The sequence below is a fragment of the Staurois parvus genome, unplaced genomic scaffold, assembly GCF_062004578.1.
Source record: "Staurois parvus isolate SC_StPar_1 unplaced genomic scaffold, SC_StPar_1.0 ptg000090l, whole genome shotgun sequence".
Taxonomy (NCBI): Eukaryota; Metazoa; Chordata; class Amphibia; order Anura; family Ranidae; genus Staurois; species Staurois parvus.
Window position 1 is genome coordinate 3,486,608 of NW_028317886.1, and position 16,289 is coordinate 3,502,896.

Consider the following 16,289-nt stretch of genomic DNA (forward strand, 5'->3'; position numbering starts at 1 on the left):
ACTGAGGACAGAGATTCCACAGTCCCTTTCTCTTCAGGCTCAGCTGCCCTGGACAGTGAATGAATAGGAAGTGCTCTGTTTTGAGCGGCTACCTGTTCCTTCACAAATTGAAGCATATAAAACACCGCTTACTATGCTTCAGTTGTGAATGAACACAGTGCGTGATTGGTACTGATTACTATAGTGTGCATTCACAAAAGGAAGGGACTGGAGAGGAAAGGAGGGGTGCTGGCAACACAGGGGGGCTAGGTAGCAAAAGGAAAGGGAACCTGGAGAGGAGGGACGGTGGGGGCGGCATTTAGTGAAACTGATCATCTGTATTTTCCTCCTGCACCAGCTGAAAGCTAGCGCAATGGAAAGTAGGAGAAGAGGGCTTTCAGCTGTTGCAGGAGGAAAATAGGCCCTGGCCATCCCTTCTCTCAAGGTTCCGACTGGTCGCCGGGCCCCCAGGCCCTACTGTAGATGTGGCTGCAATGTCCCATCTCTCTCTCTGCCTTCTGACCTTCTCCTGGATGCTGGCATCCCTCTCAATACAGCATCTGGGGCACATGCCCACCCCCCTCATTTTGGCCCTGCAATTGGGTACTCTGCATGAACATGTTGACAGAAGGAGAAAGCAAAGTAAGTGATGATCTTATCTTTGAGCTGCTACTCCTTTGCTGTCCAATCACAGGCTTTGGACAAGAAGATAACCTTGCTGTATTAATTAACTACAGTATAGAAAAGTCAGGTCACTAGCCTGGCTCTGCTTGCTGGCAGTGTTGTGTAAATTGCAGGACTGGTTTAACAAAAATACAAATAATTTAGCAAGTAGAACATTTATTTCAACTGTGTACTTAGCAATTTTGCCTGGAGTTCAGGTTTAGAAATAGATAATAAATATAACTTTTAAATAAATATCTTACAAACGTCTGATTGCTGGACAAAGGAAATATTTATTTGTTATATTAATTTTTCCACAAACTGAACTAGTTTTAAAACTAAACTAGTTTAACAAGTGTTCCATTTTTAAGTCCACATAAAGTGTTTTTTCTTTTAAAGTGGTTGTAAATATCACACATGAAATATGAACAAAACATATCCCTCTATAGTGTGTACTTGTCTCAATCCAGAGCACTAAGTGTGATTTCTGTCTGCTGCCAAGTTCTTCTGCTATCTGTATGAGTCACTTTTGATAAGTCTTCCTGCACCCAAAAGAAAAAAGGTGACAGCATTAGCTCTGTCCCTGTGTGCTGTATGAAGGGGATGCGTCTCTTCCCTCCAATCAGCTCTCAGAGCTCTCCTTACTGAGCTCTGTAGTGTGTAATTTCAGCTCTCTGCCCTTTTTTTTCCCCTGACATTTCAAACATGCTTTATAAATTCTGGACTTTGAATGGATGTAGAGAAGAGAAGACTGCAGCTAAACAGGTAAAACTTTATAGTGTGTAGGATTTGTTTCTTCTCTGTGTATCACCTGAGACCAATCACTTCACTGGGTATATGTAAGGGTTTGCAACCACTTTAATTGTTTACTGTCATATCAATTTTAGATTTAAAACAAAGCTGACAAATGCTGAGCGGCCATAAAAAATACATAGTTTATTACAAAAGACATTTTTAGAATACTTGCATACTTTCACTATACACATCATAAATTGAAATACACAACTAGAAGACTGGCATGCAAAAAAAACTATACAGATTGATATATACATATTTTACTGTCTGGCATATGTAGTAAAAAAAAAAAAATTTTTGACCGCTTTTTGTGTTGCAAGAATTACAGAACGTATTGGAAGTTCAGCTCAGTGGGTTTCTAGCAGGATCAATCGGTATTTTTTTGTACATATTGAACTAGTATAACAAAATGCTTTCAATTGTGTATTTTACAGACCAAAGAAGAGCAAATAAAGGAACAGACTTTTCACTGTGGTATATTGAGGTAATGTGAGTGTTAAAGCTCTCGCTACTGATATGCACACTGATGTACGTTACATGTGTTAACGAATTGCAGTGCCATTCATTTTGAATGGCACTTCAACAAGCTAAGGCAATGTAACTCAATGCCCATGCGTGCAGGGGATCACAACGCATGGTCCCACACTGCCATGCATTGTGGCGCACTGCATTGTCAAAAACTATACGTTTGGACCTCTTTGCGGCATTGCCAACCAATTATTTTGAAAAAACTGCCTTCACGCACTGCACGCTAGTGTGTACAAAACAAATGCATATTATTCCACCAGGACACCAAGATTTGAATGGGTTTCCTGCCTTCTTTAAAAACACCATTGATAAATAGGAGCACTCAATAAAATTTTCCATACGCAAAAAATACATAGCGTAACTTGCTTTATGGTGCACCACACCAATATGCTGTTGACCATTTTTGCATTGCACCTGTTAAAATGTTGTTTTAGCCATCTGACATCAAAACAGATCAGGGCTGGAGAAATCCTGGCTACCATGGTGAAAAATAGTTCACTGATCTTTACAGTGTCCTGCCCAGGTCTGGCTCATGAAGAGGTCATGGACACTGAAACAAGGGACCAAAATTTTGAAATAAAGACTTGTGCGTATTCTGCATCCCTAAATCTTGCTTCAAGAACATGCAACCACTCCCGTCCACCTTTAACCCTAATTCATGGAAATTTAATCCATCCTAGACATAACTTCCAGCTCCAGTGTTGACATTCAGGAATGGAGTGCTACAGCTAGGCCAAATAGAGGCAACATTGGGAGCACGGGTTTCTTATCTGGAGATCATCTGAGTGCAGAGGTATGATTTACCTTGCAACCTTTTTTTCATATATTCACGGCTGTAATTTAAGCATTGCACAAGTTCTCATATACTGTATTACTGTAAAAAATAATGTGAATGTTTTGGCATCGTCTCCTTATGTGCTGGAGGACCTTTTCCGGGGAATTTCACTTGCAACACTCAGTTACAACCTATCTGTAGAAATGTGGTTATCATTGGTTTGGAGGTGGCTTAGGTCAGTGTGGAATATTGAGTCCAAGGAGTGAAGAGACTATAGACACCCATGCTTCTCTCAAGCACCCTCTAACTCTTTTTGCTATACAGTTGAGGGGGACCCACTGGAGATTAAATCATGCAGTGGAGCATTACAACCTGTACTACACATGATCTGATCTATTTCACTTCCAGTAGTGGAGCAATAGCAGTCACCATCTAGACGGACCCTACCAAACCTCTGCATTAGTACATAGAGTATACAGACAGGGGCAAGTAAAGTTAGGATTTAAGTCATACTAGGTTTTGGAAAGATTTTACCAGGCCTACTATATAGGAACATGTCCCCCAGCCTGGCCTTACCTATGTCCAATTTAGATGAGTTAATATACAGTATCTAAGCTGACACTGTGGCAGTGATGCTTTATACCTAGGGTGGCGCACAGAAGTTAGATGGGGAATAAGTACAGTGTTTCTATATTTACAATATAGACTTTAATGAGAGAGGAAAAAAACTTAGATATAGTTTAGTTTTTATAACAAAAATGTAAACCCTATTTAAATAAAGCCAAAATACATACTGTACTTAGCACCTGAAACACTGATTCAATATCCACAACAATATACATAATATTAAATGTTAGAATACGTTTAAAGTATAACTAAAGGCTAAATGTTTTTTTTTTAGTTTTGGAGTGGAGATGGATTAGAATACCTGTCCGTTTTTTTTGCTGTCTGTGCCACCATTAGGGAGATTCACCCTCTTTGTTTGTCCTGTATACCATTATCATTGAAAGTTAAAGTAAAAGAAACCCCAAATTTTGGGTTGTCTCCAGAAAAGTAATAGGAAATTCCCAATGGGGGCACTAGTTCTGGTGACCTGGGGGTCCCCAAGAAATTCTGTTCATTTGCAGATGTTTTCTCACTTCCTGTTTTGGCTATGGGACAGGAAGTGAAAGGAAATCTCCCCAATGGTACACAGATGGCAAAAAATAAACAAACAGGGATTATAGCCCTCCCTTATCTATCCAAAATTAAATTTTACCTATAGTTCAACTTTAAGTATGAATAACTCTTTCTTTAACTGGTACTTCAGGGTCAGTCCAATGTAATTTTAGTAAGCCCTTTCTGTGATAACATTGGGTAGCAGCAATGAAGACCTGCAATGATAAGAATATGGGAGCTGCTGATGCCAAGCTTTTATGAAGTTATTTCACTGTCTCTCATACTTATTCCTGTGCCATCATTACTATTTGATTCACTGGCCAAGAACTAACATACTGGTGGAACTTCTAATTTCATTGGCTCTGTGCTTATTTTGGGTCATTGATTAATTACACAGTAAAACCATAAGATACGCATGACAGCCAGGTGGCTAGTAGCTAATAGTCAGCAATCGCTGCACCCATATTTGCATCACTACATTCTTACATTAAATCTGATAAGCTAAAAAATAAAAATGTCACATAGTATTTCCAAGATAATTCATTTATAGCCTAAGTTAAATATTTTTTTTAAATTGGATCAAGGAACGATATAGCTTACAGCCAAAGTGCTCTATGAATGGAGGAGGCAGATCTTTCATTCGTAAGGCTCTTTTCATTGCCAGAAGCTAAAGTACAGCTTCTGTGAATGAAGGTGGGGTGGAACTTGTAGGCTCTCTTTACAATGGCCCATGACCAGTCCAGCATCTTATGTTAACCTCTGCAGTGCTGGAATATTACCACTGCAGGGGTATGGGGTGGGAAGGTAGTTGATGGAAGAGTTAAACTAGGACAGTAGCCACCACCGCAAGGGACACTTTGCATTCAATGTAAGTACCATCCCTTGTGCTGATTTAAAAAAATAAAAATTCAAAACTTAGGCTTTAACTGTGCAACATGGTGATGATCTGAAAAGTATGTGTCCTTATACTCATAACAGTGATGCCCTTGTATGTGACCACAAGTCTTAGGGGTTGTGTAAGAACTCTTATTTTCTGCAACTCATTTGCATAGCTTGGTGGCAGTCATGTCAATAATAGGTATAACTATATATGTATATATGTAAAGTCCAGTTAGCTGGAGTATGAAATCCAATCTTCTATATAAGATAAAATAACACGGGTTGTGAGATGAAGAGATCAGTAGTGGCTCTGGTGAAGTAGTTTGATACATACAACTATAGAGACTTTAGCTTTGCAGTGTGGGATGCATAGCAGCCTTGTCTTCAAGAACAGACTCCTGGGGAGCAGGTACGTTGCTTTTCACAGTCTTTTATACACATTATAAATTGGATTGCTTGCTCTCTTTAGTCTGTTGGGACACAGCTGGATGCACAGCACCTGGCTGTCATTGTGGTATTTCAAGTTTTATTGCAAGCCAATGATTTAATCCCTTAAATTTGGTCTCTGCTCATCTTCCTGAAGGCAAGTGACAAGTGATCCAGGTCCACAGAGATGTGTATCCGATATGCGCAGAGCATCCTTTAATAAATAATATTTTTCCATTTCCATCTTCCTCGGTTGTTATAGATGACCTAGAAAAAAAAAAAAAAACAATTTAGATGTAGGTCATGCGAGGACACAAGTGCTGAACATCTTGATGGCAGGTAAACTATCTAGAATCTTTATAATGATACACAAAGTAAACATAATCAGGCTCTCTACATTAGACATTACAAGTCTTGTACAGCTTACTTATTTAAATGTTTTATTTTTTTCAAATGAGATTTTTAAACAGGCAAACAGTATTTTTGAGAGCAGCCAATAAGATCCCCATTGCCATTGTTTCAGTGCAGGTCAGAAAATAAAAAGAGATATGTCATTACCTCCTATTACTGTGCTTGAGTAGTCTGCCTGAGTGTTACTAAATTAAAAGAAACCTGTCATGAGAGAAATATGGTGGCTATCACTGCTGACCTTTTCCTGAAAATGTTTGTTTCCTGGATATTGTGCCAATTCAGTAGCTTTAACACATCCTGAGTTAGTGACTCACAAGCGGTATGCTTAAAAGGAAAGTTAGAACAAGTAAAAAGTTGTTATATCCATACTCCTTCCATGTCAGTAATGCAAATTGTTAAAGCTAAAGGATTAATTTGATATTCAGGAAACTAGTATTCCAGAAGAAAAGATCAACAATGCGAACTTCCATGCTTTTCTCTTTACAGGTTTCCTTTAACTCTGCCTCAAAAGCAATTGGACATGTAATAGCTTAATAATTAAAGTAACTGTAATACTAATTTACTACTGGTATATCTATTTAAAATAACATTCTTGAGTATTCGCAATTACCTGATCTGCATTGTTCTGCTATAACCAGAGATTAACGTAGAAGTCAACATTTTTTTTTTCCATTTTGAATGGATGAAGAGAAGGGTTAGAACATCGGCCTTGATTTCCCCCAACTTTCTGTTAATGGTGGCACTGGGGAAAGGAAGTGAGTTAAAATTTCCACAATGCTCACCCATCCTTTTAAAACAAAAAGTGTGGACATCTATGTTAAGAGCTCATGCAGACAGTCACAAACGTGTCCCCATCTTCCCCAACACTGGGTCTCAGAGGGTGTGTGGTGCTATACAAATACATAGACATGCTCACAATATGCTGTCCATGGCTTTTGCAAGTCAAATCCGTACATGCAATGTTCAAGCTATATTTAGACATTAATTACATTGCTGCTCCCGGCAGAGGAGAACTGTTAAAAGCATGGGTAGAATGGGGTTCAAATATGGTAATATCACAGCTGGATCCAAAGGTGCAAATCTGTATGACCCCTTAGCAGAAGACCCATAAAAGCTGATTTTCTATCTCTGATTACTTAGCAATCTGCTAGTGACAGATTTGCTTTTAAAATGTGAGAGTAGTAAGTTATATGTTTAAAGTAAATTCAACCATTAATAGTAACTTTTATTCTTGAGAGGAAATCATACATTTCTTAGTCTTGTATATTCCGTTTCCCATTTAAAAAATCTTTGATCTTTTAACTCTAGAGATTCTACTAAAGTTCACAAAGTTAAATTTAAAAACTGTACTTTTATATTATTCCTCTTGTAACTTTACTGGCCATTTTTACATGATAAACTTTAGATAATTTTGATATTTTTTTAAATTAATAGAAACATTACTATATATAGATGCAGAGGCTTCTTTTTTTTTTACTTGTCTTTCTTTGTCACATTCCTTAAAATACTTTTAAGGGATTGTACTCTGATAATGCAGACAATAGGCTGAGATCAGACAATGATTTCTTTCTGCAGGCTATTTAATTTGACCTAGAGGGGTGGGACGTTAACAGTCCAAGTCGAATACCCTTATATGCAACTGATACTATGTTGCCCCCTCTTGACTACAATGAGGGCCTATAGTAAATATGTTCTGTTGAAATCAGCTAAATTATCAGGTTAGTCATTCATCATCCGCTTGAGAGCTTCAATAGGACTGCGGAAGCCCTTGAGATAGTAATGTTTTAATAGGCACAGTATCAGTCAATTAGTGGTGCTGATATTTAACAAACACAGTCCTATCTTCCCAATCCACTGCAATAATGTATCATTTGATCTGGTGCCTAGAGTGGTGTACGCAGAAGATAAACTCAAGATGCTAATTTTAATGTGTGACCTAATGCTATCAATGAAGTGGGTAATGTTTTGGCAACAGGTATCTGTGCTTTTCCACCCAGAGTTTATAGTTCAAGGAACCTCATAGGCACTTAAGAATTTTACAAGCTATTGCTTGTGAAAATCTGGCAGGAGCACCTTGTAATGAACATGCATGTGTAGAGCTTTTTGGGTTTTGGGATTTTTTGTGTGCTGTAGTTCCTCTTGCCTGCCCTTACATCCTATAATGACTTAGGAGCCTGTGGGAAGAATCACAGTAAAGTTTTAAGACACAAATTGTGGGAAAGTATACATCGTCTTCTGGTATAGGCTGGCTTTACTTTATGATCATTGGACTTACTGACAGTGTTGCTTTAAAATAGATCTATGCCCTAAGCAAGTGACATTTATTCTGCTAAAGCACTATTCATCATGAATATTTGCTATTTTTTTTCACCGTTAATTACTGTTTTTACCCTTTTTTGCATCTCAGTTCTTCTGATATTCTCCACCCTCTTTTTGCCAGTTCCTGTCTACATGCACCACTGCCTTGTCCGCTGAATGTCATCGCTCAAGATCAACTTCCTGATAGGGACACTGGTGCACATTGCGTGTCAGAATAGGCATTTGTAGTCACCACTAGGGTCACTTACGTGGCAGGGTGACAATTGTCACCTCGTACCAGGAAGTGCCTGAACAGATTTTCATGGCAGGAATGCCACATATTTTAATAAAAGCTGCATATTTAAAAAAATTGAAAAAAGTTTTAAAATCAAACTAACATGGTAAAGTTTTATGACATGTCAGCGACTGGGTTTTGATCTTCTTTACAAATAAAATCAGTAACCAGCAAGTGGCGCAGAGCAACAACTTCCTTCCAAGTGCAAATACTAGAAGTCAAAAAATGCCAGCATCCATCTTTGGTCGATTCTAAACTTTTATTGCAATATGACATCTGACATGCTGTAACAAAAGTTTAGATTTAATCTCAAAACTGGACAGATAAAGCTATACATAGGCCAGTGTGAAGGTAGAGACATCGCCCACTGTCTGTAGTAATGAGATCTGCTGGTGCTAGTGTTGTGATTCTCCAAACCAGACCAACAGACCATTCAACAGAAGTTGCAGAATGCTTTCACCAGCTTTCTAAATGGCCCAATCTTTGTCCAAATGTTGTGTCTGACTATTAAATAGAAGTAGAAATTTTTGGCCATCGTTTAACTGCTTAATGACCTTAAGGTGGCCAGATGTGCTTGCATAGTAAAGTTGTGTAGAGATACAAAAATAGGCCAATACCTCCATAAACTGCAAAGTCTTTCTTAGCAGATTATCTTTGCCTATGTTCATAGGGAGGGTACAGCAGGGGAAATAAGTGAGGCTGGCAGACCCAGCTGGTGTAACCTTACCTGACAACCATGTGATAGTAACTAGCTGAACAAGGTCCGTTGCTCCCAATAGACATACGATTGCTGCCTAAACCAGATTTTTTAAATCTAATGCCTATTAGTAGCTTGTAAAACTTTCAAGTAAGACAGTGCCCAAAGTGTGAACATGACCAAAGAATTTATGACTGAAGCTGGTCCCAAAGACATCTTCTGACAGTCAGACAGTCCATGCACCTCCAATTGTCTTCTGATGCCTGTACTCTGATGACCAGCTTGGGACTGCATTCTAATTCACTCCGATCATTTCTCAGTAACTTCCTATACTCTGTCTCCTTTTACTCAAACAACACTGTCCTAGTATACTTACCCCTCCTTTTCAACAAGTCTTGTGATTGATGTGCCCTAAAGCTTTAGCAAGGAACAAATGTGGTATAATTGCTTTTTTTACAGCTGAGTACAAGCTAGTAAAATTAAGTGTGACCATTCATCTTGGATAATTTGTCGATAAACATCTGATTTATATCACAACATTATTTTTCCATTTCTTGCAGGCCATATAGCATAGTCCACATGAATAATGGGGTTGCAGGAGACAAACTCTCACATCTGGTTGGGGTCGAGGCAACAGACATTATTTGGTTAAAAGAAAGAAAAAAAAACTTCGTTATTATGTGTTTAAATCACCAGAGAGGGGTTGCAGAAACAATATTTAGGAAAAAAATGTTTTCCTTATAAAAAATCTTGCAATTAAGGTAGTAAAGTTTCCATGCCTTAATATTTTGTTAGTGAGGGGCCAAATGTTATGTATGGGAGGCAAAAAGTAGCAGACCAGAGCCAGTGACCAAGAAGCTGGTTGCTGCAAGCATTTGAATGTGACCTTAGTTCAGGGCCCTGGAGCAGGGGACAGACAGAGGTGCCACCTATTTAATGTGAATATCAGAATTGACCCAGGTTTACTGTAATGTAAATACGTTTGTAGGTGTGTTTTAATGTTTTACAAACCTAGTATATATATATATATATATATATATATATATATATATATATATATATATTGTTTGTAATTATATATTTGAGAACAGCCATATCTGATGTGCTTCCTGTTTAATAGTGTTTAACAGTGATTGTAAATCTGGGTACACATGAATAAATTATTTTTGTTCAACCTGAATGAAAATAATATAACAGATTTCTCCATTCACAATATGCAGCGCTGATGGAGGAACCTCCTGCTGTGGCTATTGTATTATAACAGTCTCAGCTGGAACTTTGCAGAACACCTAAACAACGGCTGCACCTGATTGTATGCAGCCACTGTTTGGCTGATCATTTTCTTCCCGATTCCTTTAATTTTTCAAGGATTTTGGAGGTGGCTGACAGGGCTACCCATATAGCGAATTTCAGTTGGTTCCTAAAAAAATTCACAAATAATGTGTACTCAGCTTGACTTGCTTGAAGGCAGGAGCCTAAAATGAATTTTTGTCTATGTTGCACTGCAATGTCTTATGTTTCCTGCACTGTTACATTGTACAATGTATGTGTCTTAACTGGTGCCTCCACAAAGTGGTTAAGTGTGCTGCCCAGTTTCCTGGGTGTTCATGGTGCTCCCCCTAGTGGTGGTAAATAAATACAAGTGAAGAGCAAATTTTGGCAAGTTCCAGAGTTCTGAGAGAGTCGTTCCGTGTATGGAACCCAGATAGAGGGTGATATCGCTATGCGACTGAACTTCGCCTAATCATTCTCATCTTGGCGGAAACCCAGTTGAGTTTCCCAGGACATGAACCCTATGGACTTAAGGACTTTTTCTGCATTATTGAGGTATGAGCAATTAGGGGGGCAAGGACTACCAGGAGGCATCAGAAGTTTAGAGAAGTTATTGAGTTTGAAAAAGACTGTAAACCATGCTGTATGTGGTGTAATATGGTGAGTTGTAATGCTAGGAAGTAAATAGAAGTTCCATTTTCATTGACAAACGCCTGGTCTGAAGTTATTTCAATACTTAGGAAAAGGGCTGCATGCATGGTGTATCACAAAACATGGGCATATCAAGGGCCAAGACAGTGTAAAGGGAAGATGCAGTACCAGTGTCCTAACAAGCAGTTAAGGGGTTGTGTTGTCATTGTTAGAGACTACAGTAAAAGCGTCTATGTGCTTTATAGCAGCCAGCCAGTTGGTAAGCTGAGGTGACTTGGCATAGGGGACGGAGGTCCCTGGTAGCAAAGGAGCCTGTGTGCTTGGTTCCTTCCCTAGCAATCTGTAACCCAGTCTCGGTCGGATTGCTGTACCGGGCATCCTAATGACCCAGCCTGGAAGATGGAGTGAGATCTCAGGGTACTAAAACCCAGACAGAGAACAGTGTAGATCTGCCTGGGATGATGATGATCTAAGAATAGAGAAGAAGAGTTAAAATGCACATCAGTGTCATTGGGATGAGGTGACAAGTTGCGTAGTTGATGGAGTCTGGTGCACGCTATGTGGCACTGAGGGGAGAAGTGTATTCATGAAGTGCTATCTGAGATGTTCAGGTGAGGAAAGAAGTGAGCCACACTACGGTGTTCAAAGGATAAGTATCTCTGCTTAATGGAGGGTGCCGCCTTAACACCATACCCCATGTTTAGGCATGTTCAGTGCATCCAGAAAGTATTCACAGCACTTAATTTTTGCCACATGGTGTTATGTTATAGCCTTATTCCAAAATGGATTACATTCCTAATCATGTCCAATCAACTGAATTTCCCACAGGTGGACTCCAGTCAGGTTGTGGAAACATCTCAAGGATGATCAGTGGGAACAGGATGCACCAGAGATCAATTGTGAGTGTCATGGCAAAGGCTGTGAATACTTATGTACATGTGTTTTTTTTTATTTTTAATAAATTTCAATGATTTCAAAACAAACTTCTTTCACATTGTCATTATGTGATATTGTTTGTAGAATGTTGAGGAAAAAAATGAATGTAATCCATTTTGGAATAAGGATGTAACATAACATAATGTGGTAAAAATGAAGTGTTCTGAATACTTTCTGGATGCACTGTACCTCTGGTAGCCTGCAAGGGCATGAGTACCTCTCCAGGTCCCCACAGTAAATCCCACCTGCATATCGCAGCAAGTCTACCAGACAGGACCTCTCTGACTGAAAAAAAAGTTCCCAGCCAAAGGTTAGTAAACAGATAGGAAAATGCAGCCTTACTGATCAACTTTGCTGCCCCTAAACAATCAGTCTGACCAAAGCTGGCTAAACTGTATGATGAAGAGGGTATGTCATGAAAATCACAAAATATAAATTGCTGGTGGTAATAATTGAAGGCACTTAGAGACAATGTAATGCTTTTAGCCAGCTATAAATGGATTGAAATTCAGCCAGTTTAGCAGGACCAGACATAAGTCATAAGTCAAACTACCAGTCGACTTCTGTATAACTCCCCTGTCGGGTTTTCCACACTTGATCTGTACAGCAGGCTATAGCCAGCAGTGTTTATCCGTGTATTCTGATAGCGGGAAAGTCTTCCTGCTGTCAGAATGCAAAGATTGCCCCATCCACATCAAGTGTGTGGATAGGGGAAAAACAAAATGACTCATCTATGAGTATGTATATGCTTTACCTTTGTAGTTGACTTCCAGGCAATTCTAAGAAAGTTTTGAAACTTTCTGAAGGTGCTGAATCTTGCTCAGTACTTTCTGTCTTCTGCAAATTCCTATTGACCAGTGAGGCAGGCGATCATAATGATGGACCAATAGGGATGTGTGGGGATAGGCTGTAGCCACAAGCTTACCTGGAAGTGTCAATGCTTTGTCTGTCAGAAATATTTATGGTAATAGTGCCTTGAAAGTCCCATTGGGGAAATTGTTGTTGGATAGTCATATCTTGGGAATGTGGCACAGATGAGAGTACACCCACTATTGATTATTTGTTTGTCAGAAGGGCCCAGGATTTGGCCACAAAAACAAATGATCTTAGCCTGCTCTAGGTATGTGTAGGTACCTCTAGGTGTCTAAACTTGATATTATTATTATACAGGATTTATATAGCGCCAAAAGTTTGCTCAGCACTTTACATTGTAGTGGGAGACAATACAGTAACAAAACAGTTCAATACAAGAGGGAATTGAGGACTCTGCTCCTTGGAGCTTACAATGAATGTTTGCACATTTTCTTGCAATTTTGTAAACTAGTGCAAAGAGTATTTGCAAAATGCACATTGACTACACTAAATTAAATATGATGGATGATATAACTGCTCATTTTTGCACCATTGAACTACTTAATGCCCAATGGCATCCAATTTAAAACAATTCAAAATCCTTAAAAAAAGATAAATTACATGGTGTTGATTTATATGCAATATTTTATTTTTATAGTCATATTTTAGGAGATTCAATCATCTCTATTTATGTGTGTGCATTTAACTGGTAAATATGCAGATGATGCTCAGTTTGTAAGCCTGTGTAAAACTCTTGCAGGATTAGATGTCCTGGACAATACCACAGCTTAACAAACCCTATGACAAGGTGCTTGTATTTGTGTTCACAACCTGCCCACATTCATCATTCTGAGCCTTTTCCTCAACTTACACTTCCCAGGGGTCCAATTTTACTTAATCATGTGGTTCTTTTGTCATGTGAACACGTTCCCATTAGGGATTTACAATGAGGCCACCACATACATTTCAATGGGGCAAGCATACTGAATTGAATCTGGATGGCCATGATTCTGTGAGAGCAATGGACTTGTATAATTATCAGGGAATGGTCTATTACAGCAATATAAGAAAAAGAATGATGAGTATTAGTTACTGTAATTGTATTATTGAATATTCCAGTAATGGATGAACATAATTAAAGTCATACTTAGAGTTGATCATTTCAGTTGATATAGCTAGAATTGAAAGTAAATCAGTAATGCATCATATGGTACTATAGCACATTTGGCTGGAAAACATATTTGGCAAATTAATACATGTAGCTATGCATTATTGAATTCAGGTTTTATAGATTTAAATTAGGTAATTTCCCACAGACACTTTTTAGCATTACATGTCTATTCTTATAATGCCTTAAACCATTATGTTATGCTGTATTATCCCATATAGGGACAATGAAAAATGTAAACATTCAAATGAAAACCATTAAAGACCTCAGATTGCTTTTTGCCATTAGGGTCAATTTACTAAAGCATATTAGGCCTTTTTGTTACCATGCTTTTTACAATTTTTTTAATCAGTGCAATTTTCTTATTGCACAGATCACCTGAACTTAGCACAATAATATTATTTTACTGATTTTTCTAAATTCCTGTGCACAAAGTTAAAATACTGCTAGCTTCAAGCTGGTGATAACTATATGTTTTAATGAGCAAGAGAGGAATCCATTTGAGGTGGTGGTAATATAGTGAATGAGAAATTAAGACTTTGGGTGGTTAATACTTGTGGCTATGAATTCTTGCACTCCAACTATACAGGTTTAAATTAGGTAATTTCTTACACTGTTTAGGCCACAGATAATTGAGCATTGCATGTCTATTCTCATAATGCCTCACCTAATTTTTATGCTGTGTTAGCTCATAAAGGGGCAATAAAAATGGAAAGAAATCTAGATGAAAGCCATTTAAAGTGATTGTAAACCATAAAATATATACAGTATATATATATATATATATATATATATATATATATATATATATATTTTAATAAAAACAATTTATACTTATACAAAGACTTGCCTTAGAACACAGCCCTCCAGCGGTGCGCTGTAACTGCTGACAGGGCTTCCATCTTTACCCAGTTTTCCTTCCAGGTTTGCTGGCTCTGGCTACTTGATTGGCTGAGCCACGATGACGTCACTCCCACGCATGCGGGAGGCTCGGCCGTGGCACAGAGCTCTAAAGGAATGACACGGGCATGCTGTCCCTTCAGAGCTCATGCCCCAATGACATCAGGGCACGTTTAGGAGATATATTCTTTGTACCAACAGGTAAGCTTTATTATAAACATAGATGTAGGTACAAGTGTCCAGTGGGAATTTACTCCTACTTTAATGCAGAAAATGCATTAAGGTTAAAAGACTTCAGCCCTTACAACCATTTTAAGATGTAAGAATGTTTTTTTGCCATGAGGGCATAATGGGTATTTTTGTTAGTATGCCTTTTACAGATTTTTTGTTCACTGCAATTTTTGTTTTCAATTTTCCTTATTGCACAGATCACCTGAGTTCCTCAAAATTATATTATTTCACTGATTTGTTTCATTAATTCCTGTGCAAAAGTCAATTAACAAGTATTATAGCACCAGTTATCGCTCCACAAAATACTGTTCACTTCAGGCTGGTGATAACTGTATGCTTTAATGAGTAGGAAAAGAAGCCATTTGAGGTGATAAAATATTGAATAATGAGACATTAAGGCTTTGGGTGGTTAAACAGCCATTTTTCCTCAAATGGTTTGTTTTTGAATCGATCACTTTGAAGAGTAAATCATTTTAAGATAAAATACCACATGCTGTTAAAATAACTCATTTGTCTCTCTGAACTGCCCCTTTTTTTTCTATCTGATAGCTGCCATTGCTTTTGCCTCTAGGTTAACACTGCATTTTAATGAGAACTTCACCCTACCTAATCTCCCCAAAAATAAAAGGCCCTAAAACTTGTCACTGTGTTAAAATAAAATAAAAAATACTGGAATCCAGCATTGTGTTACTTGAAGCAGAAGTTCTGTCTTAGCTGCTCTTCTCTAGCGCTGACATCTTTAATGGACATCTAGTGCATGCACAGACAAGCCGCGAGTGTCTGCCCTTGTCTAGGGGACCTGGCAGAAATCCCTACAACTTGTTTTTACACGTGCCAGATTCCCCACACATGTACACACCCACTGTGGGCCTTTTCCAGTTGTCTGGCAGAGGCCAAACAGACTGTGTGCACATGTGAGAGATCTAGCAAACTGTATCCTGAAATGTCTGTTACACAACCCGGGAGTCAGTTTGCTAGAGCTGCAAGTGTACAATCCCAACGCACATGTTCCTATATTAAAAATGGCTGTGTGTATATGTGGATGATGCAGCGACCGTTGGCTGGAACCGAACAGAATCGGCAAGGGAGAATTTCACCAGCACACCGAGGATCACCAATATGGGTCCAAAGGTTTTAATGAACAATCACATAGATACAGCAGGGCAATGTTTCGGAGTCTCGCAGGACCCCTTCATCAGGCATGTGACGTCACATGTCTGATGAAGGGGTCCTTCGAGACTCCGAAACGTTACCTTCCTGTAACTATGTGATCGTTCATTAAATCTTTTGGACCCATATTGGTGATCCTCGGTGTGCTGGTGACATTCTCCCTTGCTAGTTTGCTAGAACTCACAAATGCAACCACAGGCTGCAA